Source organism: Polyergus mexicanus, unplaced genomic scaffold (genome assembly GCF_030449975.1).
Source record: "Polyergus mexicanus isolate NDT 795.1 unplaced genomic scaffold, iyPolMexi1.0 SCAF_26, whole genome shotgun sequence".
Taxonomy (NCBI): domain Eukaryota; kingdom Metazoa; phylum Arthropoda; class Insecta; order Hymenoptera; family Formicidae; genus Polyergus; species Polyergus mexicanus.
The window spans coordinates 742,925-749,543 of NW_027223346.1; the positions used below are offsets into that span (position 1 = coordinate 742,925).

The 6,619-nt window shown below is 31.0% G+C and overlaps 1 long non-coding RNA gene across 1 annotated transcript; it reads right to left on the reverse strand.

The window, feature by feature from the left end:
* Nucleotides 1-4,740: 4,740 nt before the first annotated feature.
* Nucleotides 4,741-6,419, reverse strand: LOC138943296 (uncharacterized). Its single transcript, XR_011448447.1, has 3 exons — nt 5,600-6,419; nt 5,146-5,224; nt 4,741-4,856 (listed from the first exon to the last, which is right to left on the reverse strand). It is a non-coding gene; the product is annotated as an uncharacterized lncRNA (long non-coding RNA).
* Nucleotides 6,420-6,619: the final 200 nt, after the last annotated feature.

A 6,619-nucleotide genomic window follows, 5' to 3' on the forward strand; every position in this document is an offset into this window, starting at 1 on the left:
CAAACTATCGTTACCTGCCTCGCGAGCGATCTTTGTCGGATTAAATTAAAAGTACTGCGTCTGTGGAAAGTTCCGAGAAAGCAATTAAAGTATCGACCAAAGTACCCGATGGCGCGGAATATCCCTAATATGCACTATAAGAGAGTCTGGCAGTATTATTACTTTTAATAAGGACAAGCTAAGGAACAAGTTAAGACGATCGAGGCAGGTTAAAGGACAAAGATATGTCTGGAGGTCCGCGAATGTCCGCGAAACTCATACCCCAAATCAATTAGAAGCAAAGTACCAAATGGAAAATTCAAGAGACCAACTATCCACTTTGTCGAAGAACAAGTTATTCATGGCGGACAAAGGCAAAGGCAAAGGCGATGATGAACAGAGCGGAAACTGATGGGGCTAGGGAAACAGTTACCTCGTAATTGAATTATCATTCGTTATCGGCTGAATAAAGCGGCCGTATTGTTAGGCGAAAGAGAGACACAGCCCGCGCGCAATTACAAGCACGACATAAATGCTGAATTAAGATACAACAAAAAGCACCGAGTTTGGCTAAATCAAAAATTTATTCTCTAGCCGAACAATCGCTTGATAAATGCAATTTGTTTTGATACGCCAGCGTTTCAAGATTTTATCATCGATATGTATATAAAATTCATTTTACACTCTAATTGTAAGATACATATTTGAAGATGCATTCAACGGAGGTAGTAATATTTGTGATGACATTATTTTACAGACAAATAAATTTTGTTTAAAAAATATCGAGATGATTTTAAAATTTATTTTTTTTTTTTTTTACGCCGCAAAATACATTTTCTTTAATTTTTATCTTTAATTTTAGTTGCGATGCTATCAATAATTTCCTTCATATACTTATAAAAGCGATTTATTAAATACGTTATAGTCGGAATTTATCGCAAGCGATGGAAGTATCGTCAGAGAGGGACAAACTCACGTCCTACTTGATCATTACGCTTGGCCCGTGTTGAATTAATTACAGTTAATTGGCAATTACTTTGTTGCACCTCCTCATACGACGGAGTGATGTTGCAGCGGAAAATATATTTTCGGCGGGATGCGCGATCGTGCACTTGATGTGACTCGCAATCTATCTCGCCTCACATTGTACGGCAAAATTTAATATCGGCGCAATAGAACATGACGCTTTAGTATATAACAAAAATAGAATAGAAATGCATCGACTACGTAAACGCAACTGATAAATGACTGACCTATTCATTTTATGTATAAAATTGCGCATTATTGTGCAACAATCAAGAGACACGGTAGCGTAAAAAAAAATCATAGTAAAATTTTTCATTATCTATATAATATAAAATACGATTTCAATAAATTACTTATTAAATTTTCAGTAATTTTTGATCAAAATTTTCAGCCGAATGACCATAAAAGTCATGAAAAAATTAGCGCTGCTAATAATTACATAAAACTCTTTAGAAAGTAAAAAAATTCTTCAAAGATGGAGATATTAACTTCGCCCCCATAAAGATAGCTTGACAAATTGTAAATATAACAAATTTTAAGCCCGCTTTTTTCTTGACAAATTTAAATAAAAGAGAGATGTAAAGAAACTTTTTGTTTTCTGGTGAATATACCCGAAATTAAAAGTTAGAAAGGTCTTAAACAATGACTTGAAATCTTGCAAACAAACCTCTCGCGACTTTTCTTTGAATGTATCTTAATAAATTTTATTTAATTTTAATTCTTCTATTAATTATATGAATAAACGCTAAGAATATAACTTTTTCTTTTATTTTATTAATTGATAAGATTCTTATATATGAGTACTATATATTAAAAATATTAAGCAGTTGTCTTTACAATCATCATATAAAAGATTTAATATAATGAGAAATACTATTTAAGACAATATATTGAATTATAAAGTATAACATAATTATAAAATATTATTATTATCTAATATTATTAACGGGTTTTATACAACTACAAGCTATCTTCTCATTCCTAGTCACCATACATTCCATGCAACCCAACGCATATTCTTTTTCGAATTCTCGGACGGTTATGGCTTGTCGCATTTCCTCGTCCCAAGAACTTAGGGCCCCTTTTTTTTTGTTGCGTCCATTGGAATATTTTCTATGGTCATTTGTCCTCGGATATTCTTCAAAGATATCTAAACCATTGAAGCCTCCTTCCCTCTTTCCTCTTAATTACTTTCTCTTTTGTTTCTATTTTATACAAAAATATTATAATCTCCTTTTCTAAAACAGGCATGAAACCTCAAACTTGAATATATTGAAGCGTTGAGGCCTCTCTTTTCCGCAATACTGATTGGCTGTCTCGCTTGTGCGCTGCGACTTGCTTCATTCGTGTTATTTGCAACTGTCAAATCATGCGAATTTTGACAGTTTGACAATTTGTGAAAAAAAAAGTTAAAGTTAGGAAAGAAAAGTTAAAAAAGTTGACAAATGACCATAAATAAAAGCGCGCGCGCAGTTCGCGCTTGTGTTCTAGTTATTATAAGCCTCCTGACGAGAGGGATAGCGATAAGATCCTTAGCTAAGACAGCGATTGCGTCCAAGAACGTGAAAATAACGCGGTGTTTTTGCAATACAGTTTATTAATTTATTTAACGAATATTTAATTCTACAAAATTCGTAAATAACAATTCAATTAAAATCAAATCATAAAATTCCGAATAATTTACTCGCGACTCAACAATGTCAAAGGCAGTCATCAAGTTTTGCAAACAAAAAGCTAGTATTTAATCGTTAATTTAACGTCGAGACTTAACACTCTTGTTCAATTTAATTTTTCTGTTAAATATCAAGAGAATTAGCGATATTTGTAATATTTATAAAATTTGAAATAAAATTTCCCGAATTTATTAACGATTCTTTGGTATAAAAACACAAGCTATTAAAAACGCAAGTTATAAATATCTTAAGAAAAATAACAAAAACTAATATTAAACAAATGTATTAATTTAGAATTTCTATTATATTATCATTATGCATATTCTTTTAGTAAATTTTCGTGTAATTTACAAAAAAGAACATTTTATATAATTTATGATATTATAAATACAAGTATAATATATAATTATAATATATGTATAATTTACAATTATAATACAATTATAATCTTAATATAAAATTAAATTTATAATTATAATTATAATACAATTTATGATTAATGATGTTATCAGTATGAAATAGATATATCTAATAATGCGGATAATTTGCTACTGACAACACATTTATATTGAAGTTCAATATTATATAATATTTATAATATACAACAATATATAATATTAAATATATATACATATATGTATTACATTTTATTTTATAGATTTCATTTTATAGATACATTCTAGTATTTTGTACATATTATACAATATATACATATGTGCAACTTTAAATTTATTAAAAAAGTTCGATTATATACATGTATACCATTTTTTGAATTTCTTATATTTAATTTTAATTTTATTTTATTATGTCTAAAAATAATTATAACAATTTTTAAAATTTGCCTAAAAATATATTTATATTTTATTTTTATATTTAGCTCTGTAATATCCTAATAATCTTAGCATTCTTTTAATTCCTAGTAAGCTTTTATTTCCTTAAGATTGAGATAATCCTAATAATCCTAATACAATCATATTTTTGCTGGCTAAACCAGCGGGAATCTGTGATCACCTAAGATTTGGGGAGTATGTCCTAATCGCGTGCCCTACTCGCGTGTCCTACTCGCGCACCCTATTCATTTATGCGTGCTCTAATTCTACTTAAGTATCTTATGTACTTCCCGTTACGCATTTTGGTCAATATTGCCCACCTATTTTGCGTAACCCATATCCATTCTTCGAGCCAGTTAGACCTACCTTTCGTTGCTCCTGGCTACTTTCTGGATCGATGTTTAATCAGAGAATGAAAAAGGAGATATACATTCCTTTCATCGCCAGTTATTTATTGTCGCCGGCGAATAAGCGCAATATTTTTCTTGGGCTCACAAAAAGATAAACTCTTTATCTTACCGGGTAATTATTGTCGCCGGCAAATGAGCGTAAAAATTTTACGTTCGTTGATGATTGTGCGATTTTACGATCGTTCATTAGACGTTGATAACTTTATTTTAACTAAGACAAAGCCAAGTAATCGATCAAAATTTTGATTAAAAAATTATGATAAATTATGATAAATATATAAATTTGATTAAAATTTATATATTAATGTATAATTTATATAATAATATAATAATATATACATATAATAATAATATATAATATTAATTTATATAATAATATATAAATTATAATAAAATAAGATTAATTTACATAACATTTATACCACTTATTGTCATATTATAGGTAATTTAATTGATTGATTATTTGGTCCTGTATCAGTTAAAACAAAGTTAAGGAACAGTATCTAGATACAGATTTTACGATATGGATGAGCTATAAGAAATTAGAATAAGATTGGCCCACGTTATAAGACTAAATTACCATATCATATGGATATATGTAATGATGTATTGATAAAATTACTAATGTTCTTTATTCAATAAATTAGATAAAATCTACAAATTGGAGAAACATGTTTTCTATGATCTTCTTTCTTTAATTTAGATTTTAATTTACTTTTGCAACGGATGCAATGCACATCAAAAAAACTTATTAAAAGTTATTCAATTTGATCTATTTTAGCTCATCCATTTAAAAGTAACGGATTTATCTATAATCTACAAACTATAATCTACATCTACAATCTCTACAAATCCGTTACTTTAAAATTAAATAAAAGTTTATCACTCACCGGCACTGATGGGCAACAGCGGAGTTGTTGGACTTGAGGCTACGTTGTCTGTAACATACAAATATAAAATTCACATTATAACAGAGCCCAAAATGTAATTAATATTTCTGAAAAATTATTTTTCTACATGCCAAATTTTATATCCAATACGATAATAATTTTATAAATTTTAAAAAGACTGTTTTTTCTGATAATAAAAACATTTATCGCGCGCGCGCGGATTTATGTAAAAATCTTTCTTTCTAATTTTCTCTTGTTTAATTCATGCAAATAATGAGACTGAATTAATGCGCATACGTAATTTTTACCAAATAGAATACAAATAATAAATACTCACCCTTGGGTTGCTCCGCCGGTGCAGGATGCCTCTCCTAGGCCTCCTCCTCCTCTCAAAGTATCAGGGTCGCTACGTTGATCTGTAACATGCAAATAGAAGATCCAAATTTTAGCAGCGCTCAAATTAATTAATATTTTAAAAAATTTATTACACGCATTGAATTTTATATTCGATGCATGTAATAATAAGCAGATCAGTAAAATAAATTTACAAATTTTGAAAAAGACTACTAATAACTCTAATAATAACTCTCATATAAAAATTATAATTTCAAAATATAGAAACAAGATTATAACTTTCATATAAAATCTTTTTCTCTAATTCTCTCTTGCTTAAATCATAAATAAGTCATCGATAAAAAATCAAATTACTATATCACGCGATTTAATTGCTTAATTTAAATTACACATACGCAATGAATAAATAATTAATATACAAATAAAAAATTACTCACGACAGGGTTGTTCCGTCGATGCCCGATGTCTCTCCTAGACCTCCTCCTCCTCTCAGGTTGATTTACACACGCGATACTTAAACGGCACTCCCGCACTTTTATTAAAAGATTACTTCCGCACTTGTAAGCGCGATACTTTGAACGACACTCCCGCACTTTCGAATTTCGGTACGATCGAACCCCGCTTCACGTGAGAATCATACTTCGAGTCGACAAGTCGGGAATTCACCGATTACTTCGAGCAAAGGTTAAGCGGAAGCGGAAGAAGACGAAATCGATCGATGGAATAATCGCGAATGGGGTTCGCTCGACTCTTGACCCGCGCCTGCTCCCATCGAGGGCCGACTAGAACATCGTTAGGAACGATTTCATACGAACCACCAAGTCTCTATCATACAGACTGAGCCGGGTTTATCGTAAGGCTGATAGACGGGTCGAGAATGAAGATACCCACCTTCTACGTGCTAACAATCTAGCATTTCGAAAGCAGGAGATCAACTTCTCTAGCGAGCGAAAATCGAACCTAATTAGAACAGCCGACTCCTCAGATGCCAAACATTTTAGTATTTCTACAATGTGCTGTTAGACGGTACAAGAGAAGGGACCCATTAACGATCATTCCAAAACAATCGACCGAACTCTAACCGATTCGGGCCGAACCGTTCGTCGGAGCAGAACGTGCCCTCAACAGCCGATTCTCGAACCGAAGTTCAAGATTAACCGCGCGAACATGCATCTATACTATGCACGAACATACGTTGCTACGCGGCCGGCATTCACCTCAGCCGCGATACTGAGGCGTTTTAACGTTGCGCCTACATTAATATATTAAATTTATTAATACATAAATATTTATATAATATATAATATTAATATAGAATTAATATTAACTGATATTGATATAAAATTAATTATATTAATAGGTATTAATATATTAACGATTGCAACGCTGAGAGACATCCCATTTAGTCGGCAACAAAGTATGATCCTCGGTGACAATCGTGAAAACGAGATAAAAGT